Consider the following 14,377-nt stretch of genomic DNA (forward strand, 5'->3'; position numbering starts at 1 on the left):
TTTTAGACATTTGGTATGAATTTGTCACATGAAGATCATTTCATTTGACACTTCAACAATTGAAAAACTCCCAATAGAGTATTTAACTCAGACACTGATTGTTTTCTTGGGACCACTGGGATTTAAGGGGATGAGGCCTAAATAGCCTTAGTACTGGAGAAATCATCTCTTTCAGAATGATACCGTCTTTCTATCAATCATCTGAATGGTCTGCTTTCATGTTTTTACAGGTTAGACTCTAGGTTAGTCAATTTCACATTATCCTGTAAATTTTTGTCATTTGGGGGAACTTAATGCTACAGGGTCACTTCAAAATCTAGTGTCTTGAAGTGTGACTTAGTGATTTAACATTTGTAAACTGGCTAAAAGAGACTTTGAGAAGCCTACCAACACCCATCCTCTTAAACTGACCTCTACCTCAATAATGCAGCATAGATGGGTATGGGTATATATATATATATATATATGTATATAAATATATATAAATCCTAGAAGTTGCTAATATCACTCCTAGTTGCTGCTTTTATTTCATGATGCCCAAGGTTTCTTTGATAAATTCCTTCATTTATCAATTGCCTAATAGGAGCAACTTTTTTTTTTTTTTTTTTTTTTTTTTTAGGAGCAACTTTTAACCATGCAAAACTGACAGGAGTCTGTCTTAATTGGCTGTTGACTGGCTACCCCTTTTTTCTTATAATTCTAGACTGCCATTTCTGCTCTGCTGATCTGGATTTGGTTGGTCTAGAATTGAAAGCTTACTAAGGACAGCTGGATTTTAGTTCGGTGGATGATAACATTTAGATATTTTGCCCTTTTTAGGGAGAAGGCTGTAGAGGGAAGTTAGAAAGAGCATTTGTATATTGCTGACCTAAATGTGGTCCCAGGGACTGCTCTGTTGACCAGAACAAGGGAAGTGATCTTCTCCTCTCTGTACTAGGTTGTACTTGGAGCTCACGTTTATTTCAGTAAGTCCTCTGTGGGAGTGTCCTGGACAAACTGGCATGTCCAGTGTAAAATGATCAGGACACATGAAGAGATTTGGAACCCTTAAGTAGAAGAGTTTAGAAGAACTAGGGTGTATATCCTGGAGAAGAGTAATAGACATTATAGGCATCTTCAAGTAACTAAAGGACTGTGATGTAAGAAGTTTTAATTTTGCTCCTTATGTGACTCCAGACAAAAAAACTAAGGCCCATGGGGCCTTGCTATGGTTGGGGAGGTGGGGAGGAGTTGCAAGGAGTCAGATTTCTCTTCAGTGTAAGGAAGAAATTTTTTAAAAAATTTATTCATTTTTGGCAGTGCTGGGTCTTCATTGCTTTGCATGTGCTTTCTCTAATTGCGACCAGGGGGCTACTCTTCATTGAGGTATGAGGGTTTCTCATTGTGGCGGCATCTTTTGTCGCTGAGCACAGGCTCTCGGGCATGCAAGCTTCAGTAGTTGCAGCACACAGGCTCAATAGCTGTGGTTCACAGGCTCTAAGAGCACAGGCTCAGTAGCTGTAGCACATGGGCTTAGTTGCCCCACAGCATGTGGAATCTTTCCAGATCAGGGACCAAATCTGTGTCCCCTGCATTGGCAGGCAGATTCTTATCCACTGTACCACCAGGAAAGTCCAAGGGAGAATTTTTTTTAAACCAATTCTCAGTATACAGAACATTTTGCTTTGAGATGTAGTAAGTTCTCTAACACTGAGGGTATACAAGCACAAACAGGACAGCAATTAAGAATTATATTATAGAAAAGACTTCAGCAAGGAAGGTTTGGTCAATTGACCTTAAGTTCTCTTCCAAACCAGATTATATTTTAGGAAATTCAGTCTTATAATCTGAATTTATATTCGCCAAAATGGATAAAAAGAAGCAAGGCATGGTGGGGGGAAAAGGTGGATTTAGGTTCTAGTCTGGCTCTTGAACACGTTAGATTTGTGACCTTAGGCGTGTTACTTTAACCTCTGGGTCTTCATTTCTTTAACTTGAAAATAGGGGTTTTGTACTAAGTGACTTCCAAAGCTGCTCATAGCATTGACACTGATTCTAAGACGGAGTCTATAATTATCTTGCTATTCTACTTGAGGTCTGTGTCCATGAACCACCTCTTCATAGCTCATCTAGGGGCTTAGGGGCTCAGCAGTGACCTTTCCTGATGGACTCTTCTATGTGCCTCCAGTGAGATACCTGGCCAGTGGGTCTAAAATGTAATCCAGTTGCTCCTTCAGCAGAGTAGGGCTCTGGAAAGAGGTGGAATCAGAGCAGTCCTGATGGTCATGTGGCAGACATATTCTCAATTCAGTGTTTGTCATGAAAGTAACAAAGTCAACTGACTTGTCTATCATTCAACAGTTAAGCTTAGTAGACTGTAATAACTGTTCTTATATCACTCAGTAGTAAAGCTATGGTTTTTCCATTAGTCATGTATGGATGTGAAAGTTGATGCTTTTAAACTGTGGTGCTAGAGAAGATTTGAGAGTCCATTGGACAGTAAGGAGATCAAACCAATCAATCCTAAAGGAAATCAACTCTGAATATTCATTGGAAGGACTGATGCTTAAGCTGAAGCTCCAATACTTTGGACACCTGATGCGAAGAGTCGACTCACTGGGAAAGACCCTGGTGATGGGAAAGATTGAGGGCAGGAGGAGAAGGGGGGAAACAGAGGATGAGATGGTGGAATAGCATCATTGACTTGGAGGACATGAGTTTGAGCAAGCTCTGGGAGATACTGAAGGACAAGGAAGCCTGGCATGCTGCAGTCCATGGGGTTGCAAAGTCAGACACCAGTTAGTGATTGAATGACAAGTGAGGGTTCAGTTACTAATCTGTAGACTTTTGGATTTGCTCTGTAGAGACATATGAAAACCCCTAAGAGGTATTATTTCTATCCCTCCTGGAGAATCTGTGTTGGTGTCATTTAGAGCCTTATCTTGCATCTTCCTCCACTCTTGCCTCTGCAGGGTTTCCTATCCTCGCCCCCTCTTCTCTCTCCCTGTGACTGACTGTCATGTGGGTGGAAAAGTGCAGAGACTCATCTTGTTTTGCCCCTCTTGGGGAGACCGATTCTAAAGTACAAACAGAAAACCAAATATCATGATCGAAAAAAATTGCTGAAATTATTTTGAACAGTCAATAAGAAAACCATGCAGCAAAACCCACATCAAAAGCCCAGTCATTGGGGTATACCTTTCAAATTCTATTAACTGCGGAGGCCATGTACAGGGAGGGAGCTATAGAGGTGGAGATGTTTAAAGAAAGAAAATGTCAGATTGATAGTGAAAAAAAAAACTTGAATAACAAGTTTGAAAAAGTGCGACAGAATATTTCCACCACCGAGAATAAAGAGTTTAGCTTCCAAGAGGTGTATGTGACCTCTTATTGTTATTTTACTTTGCGAGAAGATACTTCCAAAAAGTCTTTATGGTGGATCCCACTGGAAAGTGTTTTGATGAACTTCCCTTCCACAGGCTTTTCTTGTTTTGTACTGTCACAAAGGGTAATTTTATAGGTTTGGTTAAGTGGACAGAAAGCAATTTGAGCATAGTTGGGGGTAGGGACATTTGGGAATCTTTTCTAAGTAGAATGTGAGTGGAGACAGGAGTTCCAAACTGGTATCATGCAGGTGTTTCAATAATGCTGTAGGTTTGTTTGTGATCACCCTCTTACCCTCTTGTGTTTCAATAATGCTGTGGGTTTGTTTGTGATCACCCTCTTACCCTCTTGGGAAGTTTGCTATCAGCCATATATTTTCACAGCCACTGTCACAATGTTTCCTTTGACTCTGCTTGGCAATGTCAATGACTAGACAAATACTCTGTGATATCACCAGAGATCCAGAAATGACTGTGTCTAAACATAGGAAATAATCAGAAATCCATAGTAAAGACACATAATTGATTCCTGGGCTCGAAGTCATTCTAATGGTTCACTTTTGAAACCAAATAGAAAAATCTTATTTGCACTGGGAGTTCACATCATCAATCTAGTAACATCTTAGTCCAATGAATATGTGATCAGAAGAGGCTCTTTAAAGAGTTCCATAGAAAATGTGAATATAAAAGAGAAGGACTAAACAGCAGATCCTAGCTAAAGCCAAAGGGAAAGAGGCATTTCCCTTCTTTGGGATGTTGACATGTGAAAGTTGTAGTTTGTAATCAATAGCTAAGGCTTGGGGGCCATGCCTGCATGCTTAGTCATGTTTGACCCTTTGGACTGTAGCCCGCCAAACTCCTCTGTCCATGGGGTTTTCCAGGCAAGAATCCTGGAGTGGGTTGCTCTTTCCTTCTCCAGGGGATCTTCCTGGGCCAGGGATTGAATCCATGTCTCTTGTGTTGCAGGAGGATTCTTTACCTGCTGAGCCATTGGGGAACTCTCTGCATGCCCCCACTGCCCCGAGGTTTGGGGGCCAGAAAGCTCAAATTTTCTTACAAATGGTATAATATTGGGCAATTTTTTAAAGTCCTCATTTTCTTTTTCTTAAAACAGGGATAAATGCTAGTGCTTATATGAATCAGTTAAGATGCCTTTGATTGTGAATAATAGAAAACTCAAGATAGTTTAAGGGAAATAAAGTTTTGAAGTAGGCCTAGCTTCAGGTGTGGTTTGATCCAGCTACTCACAATTTCATTGGGCCTCTAGCTGCATTTCTTTGCACATCTCTTGCCGTGTCTTCCTTCTTGCATCAGTTATGCCCTCAGACTGTCTTACTTCAGGGAAGCAACAATGGTCATGGCAGTTCTAGACCTTACACCCTCATATCCCACTATCTAAAAGAAGAGAGTTCTCTTCTGGTAATTCCCATGGAAGGAGGAAGAACCTTCTTTCCAAGAAGCCCTCAGCAAATGTCTCCAATGTCTCCTATATCTCAAAGGCCAGAATTAGCTCATGAGTACACTCTGAACAATCCCTGGGCAAAAGGGGTGGGATGACAGACATAAGGGTCACATCCAAAGCTGAGGGTGGTGTCAAACCCACATTAACCACCATGTGAAGACTCTAGGAGAGACAGTTCCTCAAAGAAAAATATGAATCTTGTTCCAGGAAAAGGGGGAGAAAAATGATGCCAGGAGGCAACCAACAACAGTTCCCTAGATGGTGGTTGTAAATGTGTTAGCAGGGTTCCTGACCGATCAAAGGAATAGATAAACATAATAATCACTGTTTATAATTTTCTTTTCCTCCTTCTCCAAGGAAATCTTACATAAATTTAGTAATGATTCAGGAACCCTGTCTCTCGGTTTTATGGTTTAAAGAGAAAAGGCTTTGAAGTTAGATCGGGATTTGAATTCCAGCTCTGCTAGTGCTATGATTGTGGGCAATTTCATTCTTTGAGTCTCAACCTCCTTCACTAAACAAGGGAAGGAGTGGTAAATAATATCTGCTTTTTAAGCTTGACTTACATAAATGTGATAGAGTTGGAGTGAGGCCCAAGTTAAAGTTTGTACAGTAGTAGAATCAATAGAACAGTGACTTGTAGTTAGAAATGTATACTGGTGATTTCATCTGCTCTCATTTTTAATGTCTGTCTTTTGCCTGATGACTGCATATGTGATATTTCTCCTTCAGGGATATTGAGACATTGAATTGAGAGCTTTAAAAGTTTAAATTAGGAGGATTTGTGGGGATATATCATAATGTGAAATCAGAGGACACATATTTCCTCCTCCCCTACCAGACTGATTCTCTCATATATGGCTCATATAAATAATTAGGAAATATTTAACTAATTTTGTTTGTATCCATTCATCCTTTTCTTGTTTCTTTTCATTTTGTTTCTGCCCCTGCATACATGTTTGGCTTGCTGGTACTGCCTAGTGGCAGCTGTAGGTACTGCTTAATAATGCTTAATAATGGCATTAGTCTTTAAAAAAATTTTTTTTAAACCATTTTATTGAGGTATGATTGACATTAAAAACTATACACATTTAATGTATGTAATCTGAATGTGGAGAAAAGTGTGTGTGTGTGTGTGTATTTGCACCTAGTTTTACTGAGCTCCTCAGAATTCTGGCTCTGGTGTTGAGCTAGTACATAGCAGGATTAGGTCCAAGTGATTAGCAAAATGAAAAATAGTCTCAACTGAGGTTTTTCAAAGTTGTTGTGTGCATTTATCATTAGAGAGAGAAAGTTCATCCAGCCACAGCCCTGAGAGAGTGAGGACAGTGAGAGCCTGCACCTGGCCTCCCCAGGCCCCCTTCTGTGAGATCCTGAGGTTGTACTGTTGATCTTGTACTAGCACTGTGTCTTTTGTCCGCTTAAGCTTTGTCATTTGGGTCCCGTGAATTTTCTTTAACGATCCAGCTCTGTTTAACTGCCACTGATAGGGAAGGAGTAACTCCTAGGCTTCCCTGGTGGCTTAGAAAGTAAAGAGTATGCCTGCAATGAGGGAGACCCAGCTTCAATCCCTGGGTCGGGAAGATCCCCTGGAGAAGAAAATGGCAACCCACTCCAGTATTCTTGCCTGGAAAACCCCATGGATGGAGGAGCCTGGTGGGCTGGGGTCGCGGAGAGTCAGACGTGACTGAGCGACTAACACTACTACTGCTTGCTGCAGTGACGCTTGTTATTAACTTTGCAACTTGGGTGATCTATCCAATCTCTCTAGCTGAGGGTTTTAGGCAGTAAAATCAAGAAAGTAGTATTATCTACTATATCCCTCTAACATACTTCTTCTAAGATTCAAATGAGATATGTGTGAAAGACTGTGATGAAGTTTAAAGCATTATATAAATACTTATTATCTCAATTGTTGTTAAAAAGTACTGCTAGTAGTACTTCGTGTACTTAATCTTAGTGATAGTTGTAATACTCTGAAGTGATTGTAGAATAACTAGCCAAGGTAAGAGTATAGAAACAGCTGGAATTAAGGGGAAGGTCAAGAAAAGGCACCATTTGAAAAAGAAAATAATGAAAATCAACTGATAAGTGATACCCTTTGCAAAGCCATTTGTAAAAGCCCGGTCTGAGGAATAATTTCTGTGTAGCTGATGTGAATTCAGGAACTATACAAGTGCAAATAAGAAAAGTTAAATGAAACTCATTTTTACTAATTAAAATGTACATTGTGGTGACAATCTATATTAAGGTAGCAAGCATTTTTTCTGTTTTGCTATCATGATTCCTGGTGAGAGATATCAGTTGTGAGTATCAAATGTTAGAGCTTGAAGGGACTGTAAAGGACATTTGATCCATTCCATCCCTTTACTGTAAAGATGTTTTAAAGATGAGGAAAACTGAGATCCAGACAAGGAGTGAGACTTTTCTGAGATCAGAGGCAAGTTATTAACAGAGTTAGGAGCAACACTCAGATGTGATTCTCCATCCCGTGTTCTTTCAGATACACGGTTCGGTAGGTTCAATTAAAGTCCCTTGCAGTTCATGCATGAAGAGTAGAGAAGGTCTCTGACAGTAAGGATTTTATAGCTTAATGCAGGAAACAGGAAAGAAACCAATTATACTAAATGAGATGAGAAATATCATAAACATATAAGCAATATATCAATACATTTTTGGGGAAACATTTAGAGACAATTTATCCTCTATAGAAAAACTTCTCATATGTATATATACAACAAATGATCATTTTCAGTACTTAAAATAACAGGCAAAGTTCCTAGGAATCCTCTTGGCATGGTGGCCCAAGGCCCCTTGGGTAACAAATATAAAGAGGCTGTGGTGCTTGTGGAATCAAAATGGAAATCCTTGACATACACACACTATTAATACTACATTTAAAGTAGATAACTAGAAGAATCCACTGTATAGCATAAAGAACTCTACTCAATACTCTGTAACAGCAGATAGGGCTTTTCTGGTGCCTCAGGGGTAAAGATTCCCCCTGCCAATGCAGGAGACATGGGTTCAATCCCTGGGCTGGGAAGATCCCCTGGAGAGAGAAATAGAAACCCACTCCAGTATTCTTGCCTGGGAAATCCCAGGGCAGAGGAGCCTGGCAGGCTATATCGTCCATGGAGTTGCAAAAGTTGGAAATGACTTAGTGACTGATCAACAATGGCCTATAGGAGAAAAGACTCTTTTCAAAGGGTGGACATATGTACATATATATATGTAACTGATTGCCTTTGTGTACACCTGAAAACAACACAACATCGTGAATCAGCTATACTCTGATTAAAGTATAAACAAACAAAAACTGTTTTTGAAATATCCTTTTAAAAAAGATGGAAATCTTGAGAAACAGACTTGAGACAAAGGCTACCTTTGTCCATCTCTGTTGGACATGTTGGAGAACTCCCCAGGATGGCAAGATCATCACCCTGAGGTTGTGTGGAAAGAAGGCACTTGTTTTATCTTGGGACACTTGTTACCTGTTGGTGATCACTGGTTTCCAGGATGGTACCAGGATATTTCAATCCCCTCCAGCCTCAAACTCAGGGATTTATCCACACAGTGGGCTGTCATACACAGGCACTTAAAGAATTGTAGGAAGGAAACTGATGCTTATTGAACTTCTAATGTGGCCAAACGTAGCACTAGATGCTTTATATGTGTAATCTTATTACTCACAACAAAGCTTGAGATAGAGAGTTAGACTTGGTTTGACTATAATTTCAGCCTTCCTTGAATCCCTCCTTACCATTTGCTCATTTCATGAGTATTTTGTGTGTGATTTCAAAAACCCTCTTTCAGGAAGGGGCTTCTCTAATTCTTCTTCCTGAGCTAGAACCTTGTTAGGAGCCTTTAGGAACCTCCTCCTTAGCCAGAACCTTTCATTAAGAAATTGGAAATGACCCAAAATGGCTGAAAAAATTATGAAATACTAGGAACTATTAAGAACAAATACTGACCTGAAAACATGACTATGATATATTTTTAGCAATTTCAGGTCAATAGCATAGCATGACCTTAATACAAAACTGTGTGTATGTGTCTAAAGTTATACAACAAACTGTTAATCATGGTTTCCTCAAGGAATGAACTTGGAACAAGTAGGGATAGAGGCAGGCTAAAAGGGTGTTGGAAATGAGAGGAACTCCAACACATCTTTTATTTATATTGTATAATTTTCAAATGATGAAATTATAAGCAGCTTTTAAAAGGATTATGAAAGTCCCTTTTATCCTTGTTTTGTTCTCTTGGGTTTCAAATTGGAATCATCTATACTCTCATTGTAACAGCAGAGATTTGGGGGAAATGATTCACTTTTTAACCTTCTTTTAATAGAGCCCTCCCTCAGACGCTGGCGTGACCTGTCAGCCTACTAGCAGACGTACGGTACTGTCTCTTCAACCCTGCCCTTGGACCAGACTCAGGCACAAGGAGTCATTCTGTGTTTGAATAACTTCCTTCCCTTGTATTTGAGGTTATTTGGTAGATTCTACAGATGTATTCAGACAAGAACTGACCTTCAGCATGAATACAACTGAGGCTATTATCTCTGACCTTGGTATGTAGGAATTATTATCTCCATCATATGACTGAGGCAGTTCAGAGAAGTTGAAGAGGGCACTGAAATTAAAGAATACAAAATTGCATATATGACTTTAATTATGTGCTAGATTGCCAGATGAAAATATGTGGTAAATGGATGAAACAAGAGTTAAAGTGAAATAAGTTCACACAAAATCTTATTTTTGATCGTTTTAATGTGATCATTAAAGTTCTGAGTGATTTTTGTCTGATTTATTTTTATGACTATGAAAAAGGGCAGTTATTAAATACTGTTGGTGATTTGACTCTAAAACCAAAAATTAAGACTAATAATTCCAAAGTGCCTTGGTCAATTTAATTGAAACTATCCTGAGATTTCTATGTTGAGATGCTAAAATTTGCAAGTGCTGATCTGCCTGATTTGATTTCTAAAAGTTCTGGCTCCATCAGTGTGTAAGGCATATAAGCCTGACAAACCAGTCATTTTACTTCCCTGGTATCCAGTTTTCTGGTCTGTAAATTGAAGTGTTTGAACTAGATAATCATCAAGATTGGCGTTATTCTGATTCTCTGAAAGTTCTCTTTGGTTCACAGCTTACTTACACAGTTAGATAAATTTACGTCTGAGAACTCTTCAGCATATCCTCTGAATATTAATGTCAAAATTGCATAAATATCTTAAATAAAATAATAAAGTGGCTTATAAGTAGATTAAATGCTTTCCTGTACTTTATTACAGAGTTCTTATTGAAGTTAACTTGTCAAGAATTAGTTAAAGCTATGTTTGGTCTAATTTATCTCTACACAAGTATTTCAAAAATATAGCAATCTAAGGCTAACATAATGCTTACCCAGAAAAAAGATGACTTTTAAAAATTATATTTATTTAGATAAAAGAATCAAATTCTTAAATAAAAACTATTGGAAAAACTCTACAGAAAGACCTAAAACTGTGGAGGAGTATCTTGCTCTTTCCCATATTCAGCATGTGATTGTGCAGGTTCTATGCTGCTCTGAATAATAACGATTTGGATCTAAGAAGAGTTGCTATACTTATTTTATCCAAAGAATATGTCATCTTCATTATCATTATCAGTAAAAATAAAATTGATCTCCTTTATTTGTCCTCCTATGTGGTGAGGCGGTATCTATACAATATCAAATTATAGAATAATTGAATTTCAGAACTAAAATGGACTTTAAAGACAATGTATTCAAACCAGCTCATTTTATTTCAAAGATCATTCAAATCTCAGTGATAAGTTTCTTTCTAATATTGAAGACACTCAAAGATAGTTGTATCCACTTACTTTTCTCCTATTTTATTTATATGTACATGTATTAATATTCTATTTAGTATATATTTCTGAGTTTTCACAAATGCATGCAGTCATATCATTACCAATACAACCAAGATACAGAATGGTTTCATCACCCACCAATTCCTTATATAGCTCATGTATCAATTCTTCCTCCCATCTTCAACCCCTAGCAACCACTGTGCTCTCTATTACTATAGTTTCAACTTTTCCAGAAAATCAAAGAAATGGAATCAGACAATATGTAGCCTTTTCAGTCTAGCTCCCCACCCCTGGCCCCCCACTTAGCATCAATCATTTTTTGGAGATTTATTTATGTTGTTGTGTGTATCAGTAAAATATACACTTTTTGTTGCAGAATGGTATTCTATTTTATTGATGTATCATGATCTGTTTATCTAGTCACCTGTTGAAAGACATTTGCTTTTTCCTAGTTTTTAGTGATTGTTAACAAAGCTGCTATAAACATTTGCAAATAGGTTTTAGTGTGAACATGTTTTTATTTTGGGAGGGACAGGTAAAGTCAGTGAGCAAGTAAAGTCAGTAGGTTATTTAAAAAAATTTTATTGGAGTATAGTTGTTTTATAATATTGTGTTTCAGGTGCATAGCAAAGTGAATCAGTTATACATATATCCACTCTTTTTAGATTCTTTTCCCATTTAGGTCATTAGAGAGTACTCAATAGAGTTCCCTGTGCTATGCGGTAGGTCCTTATTATCTATTTTATATTTAGTGCTGTGTTGATGTCAATCCCAATCTCCCTATTTATCCTCCCCCTTTCCTCCTGGTAACCATGTTTGTTTTCTACATCTGTGACTCTATTTCTGTTTTGTGAATTAGGTTCATTTGTATCATTTTTTTTTAATATTTCACATAAAAATGATATCTTGATATTTGTATTTATCTGTCTGACTTACTTCACTCTGTACACCAATCTCTAGGTCCATCTTCGATGCTGCAAATGACATTTCATTCTTTTTTATGGCTGAATAATATTCCATTGTATATATGGACTACATATTCTTTATCCATTCTGCTGTCGATGGGCATTTAAGTTACTTCCATGTCCTGACTATTCTAAATAGCACTGCAATGAACATTGAGGTGTATGTATCTTCTCAAATTATGGTTTTCTCTGGGTATTAGCCCAGGGATGGGATTGCTAGGTCACATAATAGCTCTATTTTTAGTTTTTTAAGGAACCTCCATACTGTTCTCCATAGAGGCTGTACCAATTTACATTCCCACTAACAGTGTAGGAGGATTCTTTTTTTCCCACATCCTCTCCAGCAGTCATTGTTCGCAGATTTTGTGATAATGGCCATTTTAACTGATGTGAGGTGATACCTCATTGTAGTTTTGATTTGTATTTCTCTAATAATCAGTGATGTTGAGCATCTTTTCATGTGCTTCTTGGCCATCTGAATGGTATGGCTTCTTTGGAGAAATGTCTATTTAGATCTGCCTATTTTTGAATTGCTTTTTTAATTGAGCTGAATGAGCTGTTTGTATATTTTGGAGGTTAATTCCTTGTTGGTCACTTTGCAAATATTTTCTCCCATTCTGGGTGTTACTATTTTTGATTATGGTTTTATTTGCTGTACAAAACCTTTAAGTTTAGATTGGTCCCAGTTGTTTATTTTTGTTTTAATTTTCATTACTCTATGGTGGTTCAAAAAATCTTGCTGCAATTTATGTCAGGATTCTGCCTATGTTTTCCTCTAAGAGTTTATAGTATCAAGTGTTACGTTTAGGCCTTTAATCAATTTTTGGGTTTATTTTTGTGTATGGTGTTAGGAAGTGTTCTAATTTCATTCTTTCACATGTAACTATCTAGTTTTTCCCACTTATTGAAGAGACTGTCTTTTCTCCATTGTGTATTCTCCTTTGTCATAGATTAGGTGATCGTAGGTGAGTGAGTTTGTTTCTGGAATTTCAATCCTATTTCATTGATCTATATTTCTGCTTTTGTGTCAGTAACATACTGTCTGGATGACTGTAGTACAGACTGAAGTTAGGGAGTCTGATTTCCTCTAGCTCCATTTTTCTTTCTCAAGATTGCATTGGCTACTCATGGTCTTTCGTGTTTCCACACAAATTTTAAGATTTGTTTCTAGATTCGTGAAAAATGCCACTGGCAATTTGATAAGGGTTGCACTGAATCTGTAGATTGTTGGGTAGTACAGTGATTCTGACAATACTGATTCTTCCAATCCTAGAACATGACATATCTTTTCAATTGTTTGTGTCATCTTCAGTTTCTTTCATCAGCCTCATAGGTTTTGGTGTGCTTTGCCTCCTTAGGTAGATTTATTCCTAGGTATTTTATTTTTCATGTGATGGAAAATGGGATTGTTTAATTTCTCATTCTTGTATTTCATTGCTAGTATAGAGAAAGGCAAGAGATTTCTGTGTATTAATTTCATATCCTGCAACTTTACCAAATTCATTGATGAACTCTTAACTGGTAGCATCTTTAGGATTTTCTATGTATAGTATGATGTCATCTGCAAATAATCTTCCCTTGTAGCTCAGTTGGTAAAGAATCTGTCTGCAATGCAGGAGACCCAAGTTCTATTTCTGGGTTGGGAAGACGTCCTGGAGAAGGAAATGGCAACCCACTCCAGTTATTCTTGCTTGGAGAATCTATGGACAGAGGAGCCTGGCGGGCTACAATCCATGGGGTTGCAAGTGTTGGACAAGACTTAGTGACTAAACCACATCTGCAAACAGTGACAGTTTAACTCCTTTTCCCGTTCGTATTCCTTTTCTTCTCTGTCTTGCCATAGAATTCTAAAACTATGTTGAATAAAAGTGCTAAGAGTGGACATCCTGTCTTATTTCTGATCTTAGAGGAATAAGCTTTTGATGGTTGAGTATGATGTTAGCTGTGGGTTTGTCATATATGACCTTTGTTATGTTGAAGTAGATTCCATCTTTGGGCTTCCCTGGTGACTCAGATAGTAAAGAATCCACCTGCAATGCGGGAGGCCTGGGTTGGGGAGATCCCCTGGACGAGGGCATGGCAACCCACTCCAGTATTCTTGCCTGAAGAATCCCATGGACAGAAGAGCCTAGAGGGCTACAGTCCGTGAGGTAGCAAAGAGTCGGACATGACTGAGCGACTCAGCGCAGCACAGCACAGGTTCCTCTATGCCCACTTTCTGGAGGGTTTGTCTCTTCTTTTTTTAAATCATAAATGGGTATTGAATTTGAATTCAGCTTTTTCTGTGTCTATCGAGATGGTCATATGGTTTATATTCTTTGTTATGTGGTGCATCACAATGATTTAATAAGATTGTCTTTGCTTAAGGGTCTTTTGCAGAGCTCAAGATTTTAATTTTGATGAAATTCAATTTGCCAATTTTCTTCTTTTTTGATCATGCTTTTGTGGCCATATCTAGGAAGTCCTTACCGAACCTAATGTCCCAAAGATTTTCTCCTTAATTTTCTTCTAGGAGCTTTTTGGGGCTTCCCTGGTGGCTCAGGGGGTAAAGAATCTGCTTGTAAACCAGGAGACCTGGGTTTGATCCCTGGGTTGGGAAGATCCCCTGGAGAAGGGAAAGACTACCCAGCCTAGTATCCTGGCCTAGAGAATTCCATGGACTATATTGTCCATAGGGTCGCAAAGAGTTAGACACAACTCAGTGACTTTCACTTTCATTTATGATCTTCC

Source organism: Muntiacus reevesi, chromosome 5, assembly GCF_963930625.1.
Source record: "Muntiacus reevesi chromosome 5, mMunRee1.1, whole genome shotgun sequence".
Taxonomy (NCBI): Eukaryota; Metazoa; Chordata; class Mammalia; order Artiodactyla; family Cervidae; genus Muntiacus; species Muntiacus reevesi.